General features: G+C 47.9%; 1 pseudogene; it reads left to right on the forward strand.

Moving 5' to 3' along the window:
* Positions 1–13,153, forward strand: part of LOC139053227 (zinc finger protein 782-like) — a 44,566-nt pseudogene that overhangs the window by 19,978 nt on the left and 11,435 nt on the right.

A 13,153-nucleotide genomic window follows, 5' to 3' on the forward strand; every position in this document is an offset into this window, starting at 1 on the left:
TTCTATCCACTTTAATTTCCACTAATTTATCGTTTCTTTATTTCATTTATTAAGCACAGGTAATTTTCCCTATGTTCACCTTGGTGTCAGTGTGTTGGCTTCTCATGATATGACAAATAAAAATCGGGCCCCTCAGTTAACCCCCATCTTCTTGTTTGTTTCAAAAAAGGTGAGTTTTCTTCACCGTAGCAAAACCCCTATGGTAGTGATACCAACATGGTGGAAGCCACTGACACAACTGAGCTCTGGAAGTGCGTCGCTGTTTCTAGCCTCTATATTGCTACTGATGGTGAAACAGGTGATGCTTCAATGGAGGAGCTTCTTAGTGCAGATAGAGCTGCCTCGTCTGGCAAAGAGATCTACTACAAGGCGATCATTGTCGCTACGAATGGCGACGTTGCGTGACGACAGCAGCCGCAGTGGCAACGAGGTTGATGATGGCCTAACTTTGTTTTCTACCTTGATCATGCAAAATGCACTGTCATCAATCAAGTCCCTCATTGATTTCGCACACTCTTAAAGATTGCCACCAGTGTATGCACAGCTGCTGGATTTCATTCTGACTGCAGTGGTAAACATGAAACTAGCGCAGAAGCAGGTGGATTTCTGACTATTTCTGACATGCTATAAACAAACATTATATTATTCAAAGCCTACTTTCTACAATGTTTATATTTAGCACAACTGGCACATTTGTGTTCTGAGCTACAAAGGTATGTTTGGCAGGTCTTTTTCTTTGTACAGCAGTCCAGATATAGCAATGATTGGTTGTAAGATTGACCTTTTTGATACTGTCATAACTTCACTGCACTGTAACCCCTATGGCTGAAACAAACCCTCAAATCTTCCTTCATACTTCTGAGGGGCGCTGGCAAGTGCTCCTAGGTCAAGGATCAGTGCACATACTAGTGTCGGGTAAATATCTGAATTTCCGAATAATGATTTTGAATATTGTGCCATTTGATGTTTTCCCTTCAAAATATCTAGTGGTCAACAAGCATTGGGGTTTCTTGTGTGCGCTCATATGCGCGGTTTGATTACGATATTGGTGCGTGCACTGGTTGCCCTGCTGCAAGCGAGTCGAGTGGTGATTCCTTCGATGCCGGCTACTCCCCAAGTGCTGAATTGGAACATATATGTTTTGGTGTATCTACTTTTTAATTATAAGTATATATGCAAGCCCGTTTCTATTCCTGAATAAATAATGCATTTTTACCTATGGAAAATTTTTTTTGTCACTTTATTGTCGCTCTAAGGAAGCTGCGGTAACTTTTTGCAAAATAGGATAGTCTAAAAATTTTAAATCTGCAATAAAATAAACTCGACCCTGAGGGGTCGCATATGGAGAAAAAGACTGAAAGGTTTAAGATGAAGCAAAGTGGTTGTGCATCCGTTCTTTAGAGATGATTGGCTACTTCAATGTCATTCGCAGTCTTATGATTGGTGCACAATTGTTGCTTATGTGTTTTATATGATGAATAATATGAAACGTACCCAGTGGCACATACCATGTGACCCAAGTTGGTGTCAAAGAGTTTCTTTCGATGCGGAACATGCACAGTAACCCAAGTTGGCATGAAAGTCGTCAAGCTGCCCAGTGCGGCTGCGGAGCACCTGACCAAAGCAGCGGTCACACCTGTAAAGTGGAACAGGGTGCTCAGAGTCTCTGGATCTGTACAGGCCGCCACTGGAATTTGAACCTAGCTAGCTCTTTGAGGTATTATGAGGCATTTGCCCAAGATATTGTTATGAATATGTTACGTAGGAAGACACCGACGAAAAGCTATTTACAAGTATATTTACAAGGCAATACGGCGCAGTTACCAAGAGGCAACAGCCCGCGCTAGCTTCCAATCGTCGTCTTCGTCTTCTTCCTGCTCGGCTCTTCGTCATTGGGAATACTACCCCGTAGCACTACCCCCAGCGGCAAAAGCGCCGTCCCGGAGCGACTAAAGGCTGGACTCTGAAGCAGTGTAGTAGCTCTTGTGCCTACTGACGTTCACGACATCACTAGACGCCAGAGTAGATGACGAGGTTGAGCTCACAGGAGCAATTTCATAAGTCACAGGCGTCACCTGGCGCAGCACGCGGTAGGGCCCTGTGTATCGCGAAGTCGGAAAGTCGAACGTGACGACAGGGCGACCACAGGAGCACGAGTGCACCAGGCGAAATCTGTACGTCACGGTGGCGGGCGTTGTACTGACGCTGCTGCGTGGTTTGCGAGTCCGTCAGTCGAGCACGGGCAAGCTGGCGTGCATGATCGGCGAGGGCGATGGCGTCGCGCGCATACTCGGTTGTTGAGGTCGCAGCAGGAGGAAGTACCGTGTCAAGGGGCAAGGTCGGTTCGCGACCGTAGAGTAGATAAAATGGAGAAAATCCGGCGGTGTCGTGCCGGGAAGAATTGTAAGCAAAGGTGACGTAAGGAAGGGCAACGTCCCAGTCGTGGTGGTCCTTCGAAACGTACTTGGACGGCATGTCGGTAAGAGTACGGTTTAAGCGCTCTGTCAGGCCATTGGTTTGAGGATGGTATGAGGTAGTCAGCTTGTGTTGAATAGAGAAGGAACGCACAATGTCGGCGATAACTTTCGAGAGGAAGTTACGACCACGGTCAGTAAGCAGCTGTCTTGGGGCCCCATGCACTATAATGTCACGCAAGAGAATGTCCGCGACGTCAGTGGCACAGCTGGTAGGTAGAGCCCGCGTGATAGCGTATCGGGTGGCGTAATCAGTTGCGACGGCTACCCATTTGTTCTCAGAGGATGACGTGGGAAAGGGACCGAGGAGGTCTAATCCAACACGAAAAAACGGTTCCACAGGGACGGTGATCGGCTGGAGATGACCGGAAGGTAGCACCTGAGACGTTTTCCGACGCTGGCAGGGATCACAGGCAGCAACATAGCGTCGGACGGAGCGAGCAAGACCAGGCCAATAGAGGCGGCGGCGGACGCGGTCGTATACGTGCGCGTTACGCCAAGATGTCCTGCAGTGGGTGCGTCATGCATCTGAAAGAGCACAGTCTGTCGTAGATGTTTTGGCACGACAAGAAGAAGATCAGGGCCATCAGGGAGAAAGCTCCTTCGGTACAGAATGCCGCCCTGGAGGACATATCGGCGAACGGATGCGTCGGTAGGTGTAGAGCGCAGACGTTCGGTGAGTACTCGCAGCGATAGGTCTCGGTACTGCTCATCGGCGATGTTAGCAAAGGCAGACACAGAGAAAATGCCGTCGGCGGTACTACTGTCGGCGTCATCAGGCTCGTCTACCGGGTAGCGAGACATGCAGTCAGCGTCCTTGCGTAGTTGGCCAGATTTGTAGGTGACAGAGAACGAATAATCTAGGAGGCGTAAGGCCCAGCGACCAAGTCTTCCTGAAGGGTCTTTCAATGAGCATAACCAACAAAGCGCGTGATGGTCTGTGATAACGGAAAAGGGTCGGCCATATAAGTATGGGCGGAACTTCGCAACCGCCGAAACTAGGCCCAGACACTCGCGCTCAGTGATGGAATAGTTGCGCTCCCCGGGCGAGAGGAGCCTGCTGGCGTAAGCGATAACACGGTCGTGGCCACGCTGGCGTTGTGCCAGTACTGCGCCAATTCCGTGACCGCTGGCATCAGTACGGACTTCGGTAGGCGCAGAAGGATCGAAATGGGCCAGAACGGGAGGCGTTGTGAGAAGATCGATGAGAAGCGAGAATGCAGAGGCCTCGTTATCGCCCCACTGGAAAGGGGCGTCTTTTTTCAAAAGCTCGGTTAATGGTCGTGCTATGGCCACGAAATTTTTGACGAAACGGCGGAAGTACGAGCAAAGGCCGATGAAGCTGCGCACATCCTTGACACACTTCGGAACAGGGAAGTGCGTAACAGCATGGATCTTGCCTGGGTCCGGTTGCTCTCCGTTCGCGTCAACGAGATGCCCAAGGACAGTAATCTGGCGACGGCCGAATTGGCATTTCGATGCGTTCAGTTGCAGACCGGCGCGACAAAGAACGTCCAGGACTGCTGAGAGGCGCTCGAGGTGCGTAGCGAATGTTGGGGAGAATACTATAACGTCGTCGAAGTAGCACAGGCACATGGACCATTTGAAACCGTGAAGAAGGGAGTCCATCATGCGTTCAAAAGTGGCAGGAGCGTTACATAGGCCGAACGGCATCATTTTGAATTGATAAAGACTGTCGGGTGTTACAAAGGCAGTCTTCTCGCGGTCGAGATCGTCCACAGCAATCTGCCAATAGCCGGAGCGAAGGTCAATAGAGGAGAAATAGCGAGCACCGTGGAGGCAGTCAAGGGCGTCATCAATCCGAGGTAGGGGATACACGTCCTTTTTGGTAACCCTGTTAAGGTGCCGATAATCCACGCAAAAGCGCCATGAGCCATCCTTCTTTTTTACCAGCACAACCGGTGACGCCCATGGACTACATGACGGTTCAATAATGTTCTTGGCAAGCATTTTGCGAACTTCGGTGTGAATCACTTGACGCTCAGACGGTGATACTCGATACGGGCGGCGATGAATAGGAGGGGCATCTCCGGTATTAATGCGATGTTTAACAGCTGTTGTTTGGGCCAAAGGACGATCGTTAAAGTAAAAAATATCTTGGTAGGAAATCAGAACGCGGTAGAGCGCACGAGCGGGCTCGGACGGCATTTCGGGTGCAATCATTTTCTGTAAGTTGGCGATGGTACAACTTGCCGACTGCGATGGTAGAGGAGGATCCGTTGAATTGTCGTCTACTGAAATCGATGCTACAGAGTGATCCTCGAATGAGCAAAGTAGGGCCAGAGACATCCCGCGTGGCAGCATTTGTGTCGTCAAGGCAAAATTGACCACTGGCAGGCAGGCACAATTCGCCGTAATAGATAAAATATTATGAAGTAGTGTGATCCCGTGTGTAAGGAGGACGTCTTGCATAGGAGCCACGATGTAATGACCGTCGGGCACTGGTGGGGATGATACGAAGTCAACGTAAGTCAGTGCCGAAGGTGGCAAGCGAACAAAGTCGACGGAACTGAGGCGAGGAAGGTGTTCCTCAGCGGGATCCAGAACAGGCAGGTCGAGGCGGAGAGTACTGGCGGAGCAATCGATGAGAGCAGAATGTGCAGAGAGGAAGTCGAGGCCGAGGATGATGTCGTGGGGACAGTGAGCGATGACTGTGAATAGCACGGTAGTGGAGCGATCGGCGAAGGAGACGCGGGCGGCACACATACCAATTACGGGGGCTGTTCCGCTATCGGCGACACGGACAACAGGCGTCGTGGCAGGCGTGATTATTTTCCTCAGCCGGTTACGAAGATCCGCACTCATTACCGACAAATGCCACCTGGCCACCTGGGGGGCGAGAGTAGGCAGTATATGTAGACTGGTTCAGGGAACTCCAGCGACTGCGGCAGTGCCGAGAAATGTGCCCAATTCGATGGCAGTGAAAACAAATTGGCTTGTCGTCTGCAGTGCGCCATTCAGAGGGGTTGCGGAAACGTGGTGGGTAAGAAGGTGCGGTACGGGGAGGAATCGAAGATGCCGGGTGGGGATCAGGGCGATGGGCCGAGCAGATGGTGTGAATACCCATGTTGGCGAACTCCTGGCGGACAACTGCCTGGATCAGGGAAACAGTGACTGCAGGTGCATTGGAAGGGCTGGAGTCGAACGCAGCCGGATAGGCGGCCTCGATCTCACGCTGGACAATCCTGGTAACATCGCCAGTGTTGTTGGGACGAGGAGCGTCGGCACAGGAAGATGTCGCTGGGGTGTTGGGCAGACGGGCAAACTGTTGGTCGATACGTCGGCTTTTAGCGAATTCCAGGCGGCGGCACTCTTTTATAACTGCATCCACCGTCGCGACGTTGTTAAATACGAGCAAGTTGAAAGCGTCATCGGCAATGCCTTTGAGGATGTGGGAGACCTTGTCGGACTCAGTCATGTGTGCGTCAACTTTGCGGCATAGAGCCAAGACGTCCTGAATGTACGTGACGTAGGGCTCCGTTGACGTCTGCACACGACCGGAAAGCGCCTTCTGCGCGGCAAGCTGGTGACCGTAGGGGTTGCCGAACAAGTCTCAAAGCTTTTGCTTAAGCGAATCCCAACTGGTCAGCTCATCTTCGTGCGTCCGATACCAAACTCGAGGTGTGCCATCGAGGTAAAAGACGACGTTGGCGAGCATGATAGTTGGGTCCCACCGGTTATTGTGGCTGACGTGTTCGTAAAGGCTGATCCAGTCCTCGACGTCTTCCCCATCTTCTGCCGAGAATACACCAGGATCATGGGGAGCGGAGAGGGTGATGTAGGTCGTCGAAGTGGCAGCAGGTGTCGGAGCCGGTGGAGTCGGGTTGGCGTCGCCGGGAGCCATGGAGGTAGGCTCGACGTACCGTCCACTGCGAAGCTCCGTGACGAGGTACAGGGAACGTCCACCTCCACCAAATATGTTACGTAGGAAGACACCGACGAAAAGCTATTTACAAGTATATTTACAAGGAAATACGCCGCAGTTCACCAAGAGGCAACAGCCCGCGCTAGCTTCCAATCATCGTCTTCGTCTTCTTCCTGCTCGGCTCTTCGTCATTGGGAATACTACCCTGTAGCAATATCATTGGCTGTAGTGAGGTTTCAAAAACAGGAAGCTTATACAGAGCTGAGTAATGGCCACGTCCTCTGCTTCAGAGGTCTTCAAGATAAGTGGGAATATAGGATAGGGCTTCTGATTCATAAGGACATAGTGGGCAACATTCATGAATTTGACAGTATTGACATGCATGTAAATAGTTTGTTTTGACGAAAATTTTTTACGGGTCAATCTCTGTTACGGTGTTGTCACTCAGATTAAGAGACACCTTTCTGTATTAGATATCTAGTGTTATCGCTGATTCTATCCGTTGTCTCTTGTCATTGAACCTGGTATAAGCAGATAGTATGTGTGACATGAATTGTGTAGTACTTTCTGGAAGCCATGAAAGCGCCAGCGATTACGGTGGAACCTTCAACGAGTCATTTATGAAAGCTGATTTTCTTGATCCAGAGATTATCTTTCGACAATCGATGAGTCTGCTTGCTGCTATCATTGTGTTGAGTGTTACTTGTCTTGCTGGGTACAGGTTTGTGCAATGCGTTGTGCCACTTTAGTTGTTCACCGTCACTACAACGTCATTAGTTGGACTACACCAATAGCTTTAAAATTTATCAGATGGAAAAGTGTCTGAGATACGTTCTGCCATCATAAGCCTTCCACAAAAATGAGGTTGCCCTGCTTTCAAGTATTCATAATAACTGAACCGAACGGCTTATTTTATGTTCCAGGGCTATTCATTTTAAAGTGCCCCTGTTCTTATTATATTGTTGTATTTACCTCTTGTTCTTAGTGCTGTCACAGAACTGCAATCATCCCAATTATTTTTTTGCAGGCCTCACAAATGCAATGAGCCTAGGTGAAAGTATTGCTGCCAAAACGGAATGTCTCGTCCCTTCCAAGGTCGTTGGGCAGGTCGAGGTTGGCATGCAGTTCAGCTTGCCTCTGGCTGACAAGTCTGTCGGGTGCTCCTTCAAAGCATGGAGCGTGTCGAGCAGCATGCAGACTATAAAGACTATGGATCATTTAAGCTCCACCTCAGGTAGGCAGTGACCGGCACCTCTGTTACTTTTGCTTGATTGTGCGAGTGCGTGCAATGGCCAAGTCTCCAAGTCTGCTTAGCTTGGTACGACTTGCTCAAGTGTGTGACATTCTGCTGCCGAGGACAAATTACCTAGTTTGTGATTCTTGTCTGAATACTGATTGGAGCAAAATGCAAAAATACTGCTCTACTGAACACTTTCAAGCACCTCAGATGGTATATTTAATCCAGAGCACACTTGCCCTGATGCCTGTAGTAGTAGCCCTTACATTGTTTTACGATAACGTTAACCCCAGTGACCCTCTTAGTGAGGCCTAAATCTAGGTGTAAGAATGTGAGTCGACCCTTATGTTTGAGGTGAATAATATTGAAACAACAAATTTTAAATGCTCTAACTACAAGTATACTTCATTTTGGTATAGCAATATAATTGACTGAGAGGGACAAAAACCGCATTGAACTGTCAGAACTGTCATTCAGAACTCTGTCATCAGGCATTGAGCAGCATGTACTGGACACCTGTTGTGTATGCCAGGAATTACTTCAGTCGACTTGTAGGCATCTTTAGGTGACTGCTGGCCATACACTTGTTTTGATGCTCTCCCATCGATAGCAGCTTCAGGTATTTTGTCCAGTGTTTGCAGACTGTAGTGGCTGACGGGACATCTTCCATATCACTAGTTTGTCCCAGCGGATAGTTATTCTTCCCCAGCACTCTTGTTACAATGTTCATCCACTTTTGCTGATGCAAAATGTCAATCCTTTTTCCTTTGCGAAACGAGACACTAGTGAGTAATTCAATTGCATTTGTAATGAATTGAAGCTTCGCATGGCACTCGCAAAACAAATTCAATCACAATGTCTTTAAGTTCACCATCAACAGGGTAGCCATTGCATAAGAAAACTTACAGGAAAAATTGACAGTTGCACTGTTTTACTTTTTATCACAGAATGCACGGCTACAATCCTGCTGTACAACACCACCTATTTTATCACATTATTTTCAAATGCAGTTATAAAGTTAAGCCCTGACATGTTGGCATGTTTGCCAAAATAACGACAAAAACGATGATGCTGTCTCAATTTTTTTACAACTACAAACAAGAAACCTTTATTTTGTTTTACAGTATACTACATGGCAAACAGAAAGATTGTGCCAAAGGTATCTTGCAACACATGCCCAAGACCCAACCTCTCCTTGGCAACACTGTGAAACGCCGTCTACTTGTAGAACGCTGAGCTGCTGCATTGTTGTATCGGTGCGTTCCTCTTCCTGGGCAATTTCCATTGCTTTCTTGATGGTAACAAACGCTCCATGTTCAATGAAGCGGCGGCGATACTGATGCGACTGCAAGCCGCAAAGGACTTGGTCTTGAACCATGAGGTCGGTAGCGGTGCCAAACTTACCCGATTTGGCGATCTTATTTTGTTATAGCGCAAGCTTGACAAGGACAAAAGAAGGCACATCTGACACACACAGCGCTACTTTCAACAACAGGTTTATTTCTCGTTCTCGTCGCTCTATATACACCCTTGACCCGTCATACACCACGTGTAACATTTTTGGAAAAATAAACAAAAGATATAAACTGGGAACCACATATAGGCAGTTTCTTGATTCACATATTCAAAGACATGCACACGTTCAACACGAACAAAGATAATTCAGCTCTTTTGATGATAATGAAACGGAAGTCTTACTGACGCATGCATCGCCGAATGTTGCTATGTGTATGGCTTCTATTATCAAGCGCGTCATTTCACACCTGCTTCTACTCATGATCACTGTTTCTTTAAATCTTGGTTTGCACTTGCATCTCTGGCAATGGATGGCAAGAAAGCCGTCAGCGGCCACGTTGTTAACTTTGTTACTATGTTCTCGTAGCCTGTCATTTATGCATCTACCTGTTTGACCGATGTAGGATTGTCCACAGCGTAGAGGAATACGGTATACCACGCCGGCAATGCAATCAATGAATTTGTTTTTATTTTCTTTTTCACATGCGCTACGTGGGATTCTTTCCGGCCTTGTGGTTTTACAGAGGCTGACCAATTTATTAGGTGCCGAAAACACAACGTTAAAGCCGATCCTTCCAGCAATCTTTTTTATTCTATGGGAGAATCCGTGTATGTAGGGGGTGACGGCAGCCTTTCCTTTGTTTATGTCAGTGCTCGACACGTGCACCTGCTCCGAACTGCTTTGCTGCGCCCTCTTAAGCAGTCCTGCGACTGACACAAGCACGTGGCTCAGGTAACCAGCGCAGCTTAAACGCGAGGCTTGCCGTTCGAAGCTATTGTACATTAGGTGTTGGCATGATTTTTTCTGTGCTTCGAGCCGTTGAACATCTTGAAAGGAATCTGTAGTTGGCTCCGCAGGACTCTGTACTCTGCGTTTGAAATAGATGCGACTGCAAAATTCGTCCTCTTCTTAACGAAAGTGCTTGTTGAGCACTTGAAGCACCGCTTCGTATACGTCAATTGCCTTGGAGTCCCCTGTCCCTTCGTTGGCTCCGGCCTGCATCTCAGCCTCGATGAGGTTGTAGTGAATACTGACGCCTTCCACCCCCAGTGTGTTGAGGAGGGCCTTCTTGTGGTCCGGCGTAGCGGGCTTGGCGTCGGCGTCGACGTATGCCTGCAAAACATGTCGCCATTTGAACCAAGCAATAGCTGGTACCCCGGGACATGACAAGAAGGGGGGGGGGGGAAATTGCTGCAATCAAGCTGAAGTAGTAGGAGGCAGGTTTGAGGCATGTAGACTGCTGCAGACGCTGCAGTAGTGTTGAAGGTCAAGCAAATGACGTCACAGTCGCGTCAAAAAGCAGAAAGTGCAGAACTACTGCTTGCAAGGTGGGCAGCGGAAGTAGAAGATGCGGTGAAGAAGCATGTTGGGAGTCGTTACTCACATGTAGGCGCAATGTATGTGGATTATCCTCGACGCCAATGTTATGTCACGAATGACAACAGAACGTGTGCGCTGGTGCAGCGCTAGTAGCGTTGGATCCGGCATCCGCGGCAGCAGAATTGCAGAATCGTCAATACTTGTGGGCATTGTGGAAGCAGTTGACAATGTGCAGCCGCACAGAAAGTTGATTCTCGTCGCCAATGTTACATCGGTGTAGCCGCCATGATCGCCATGCATTGGGCACACTGGGACGGCGGCCTGAAGAGAGACACGGATGCAGCAGGAGACCGAGGCTGAGAGCCAGTTTATTGAAAGTGCAGCACCTTAAATAGGCTCAGCGTCGCTATCACAGCGGCCCCTGAGGGCGAGTAAGTTTCGGTCTCGAAACTGAAACCCCAATGTAACAGGTACCTGCTTTGGCAGCTGGTACGCCAGTATTATGTCTGGTCAGATCTTAATAAAACAAGGAAAGGTTGTGTTGTCTGTTGTTTCTTCACCACATGGCTTCAGTGATAAACCTTGTGGGATAGGAAAAGGCAGGTACATTTGCGACATTATGACATATGGCAGATTCAGTTTTTTTTTCATGCATGTCACAATGGAATGGCGGCAATAGTAGTTAGATAAAATAAAGCCAACTGCTCGATTTTCACTCGCTTAAGTGCCAGTTTGAGTGATGTTCAATTTTTATCCCAAATGGTAGATGTGTACATATTCCAGATTTGAGCAAACTAGGGGTTCGTAGAGTGTCAGTCTTTGCAGAAGAGGCGGAAAAACTACAACCAAGATATTTTATTGTGCGATTAGCATTTGTAGTGAAACAATTATGATGCATATTCCCAGACAGATCATTAGTTATGCGAAGGTCAAGATATTTCTGGGTGTTAACTGATGATAGGAAAGTGTTATTCAGTCTGTATCTATACTCATTCCCATTTTTCACAATAGGTGATAAGCACATTGTTCTACACTTCTCAGTGTAACATTTTATTATCCATTTGGTACACCAGTGACACATGTGGAGATTCCTTTGCCCTTTATATATGAATCACTAGGGCTAGCAGGGTGTCTACCAACCGGGAAAACCGGGAATTCTCAGAGAATTGGAAGTCTGGAAAAACTCAGGGAAAACTCGGGGAATTAGTGCTTCTATCAGGGAAAATTTTCTGTAACTTTATTGAAAGGGAACGAAAGTCGTGTTAAAGCTGGCTACAGTAAAAGAGGAATCGCAACGAATCGTCATTGGCGCCATGTCATCGGCCCGATGTATTGCCAGAGTAGTTAACGACCGATTTTCCTGACGCTTTTACGGACATACCCGATAATTTGCACGGCTTTGCGGCACCACCACGTACTCCATATAGTCAATGTATATTGCCCTGACTGCAGGTCTGAAATGGCAATAATCAAAGCCGCCACCGCTGCCATTTTGATTATCTCGCCGCCTCGAACTGGCACTATCGTACGGAGATCCGCCGGTAGCCATAGCCACCACCACGGCAACATTAGACTAGCTGCTTCTACATTTGCTGTTAAGCTTCTTGCCGTGCGGTCATCATCATCATCAGCCTGGTTACGCCCACTGCAGGGCAAAGGCCTCTCCCATACTTCCCCAACAACCCCGGTCATGTACTAATTGTGGCCATGCCGTCCCTGCAAACTTCTTTATCTCATCCGCCCACCTAACTTTCTGCCGCCCCCTGCTACGCTTCCCTTCCCTTGGGGTCCAGTCCGTAACCCTTAATGACCATCGGTTATCCTCCCTCCTCATTACATGTCCTGCCAATGCCCATTTCTTTTTCTTGATTTCAACTAAGATGTCATTAGCTCGCGTTTGTTCCCTCACCCAATGTGCTCTTTTCTTATCCCTTAACGTTACACCTATCATTATTCTTTTCATAGCTCGTTGCGTCGTCCTCAATTTGAGTAGCACCCTTTTCGTAAGCCTCCAGGTTTCTGCCCCGTAGGTGAGTACTGGTAAGACGCAGCTATTATACACTTTCCTCTTGAGGGATAATGGCAACCTGCTGTTCATGATCTGAGAATGCCTGCCAAACGCACCCCAGCCTATTCTTATTCTTCTGATTATTTCTAGCTCATGATCCGGATCTGCCGTCACTACCTGCCCTAAGTAGATGTATTCCTTTACTACTTCCAGTGCCTCGCTACCTATTGTAAATTGCTGTTCTCTTCCGAGGCTGTTAAACATTACTTTAGTTTTCTGGATATTAATTTTTAAACCCACTGTTCTGCTTTGCCTCTCCAGGTCAGTGAGCATGCCTTGCAATTGGTCCCCTGAGTTACTAAGCAAGGCAATATCATCAGCGAATCGCAAGTTACTAAGGTATTCTCCATTAACTTTTATCTCCAATTCTTCCCAATCCAGGTCTCTGAATACCTCCTGTAAACACGCGGTGAATAGCATTGGAGAGATCGTATCTCCCTGCCTGACGCCTTTCTTTATTCGGATTTTGTTGCTTTCTTTATGGAGGATTATGGTGGCTGTGGAGCCGCTATAGATATCTTTCAGTATTTTTACATACGGCTCGTCTACACCCTGATTCCGTAATGCCTCCATGACTGCTGAGGTTTCGACAGAATCAAACGCTTTCTCGTAATCAATGAAAGCTATATATAAGGGTTGGTTATATTCCGCA

This window comes from Dermacentor albipictus, unplaced genomic scaffold, assembly GCF_038994185.2.
Source record: "Dermacentor albipictus isolate Rhodes 1998 colony unplaced genomic scaffold, USDA_Dalb.pri_finalv2 scaffold_83, whole genome shotgun sequence".
Taxonomy (NCBI): Eukaryota; Metazoa; Arthropoda; class Arachnida; order Ixodida; family Ixodidae; genus Dermacentor; species Dermacentor albipictus.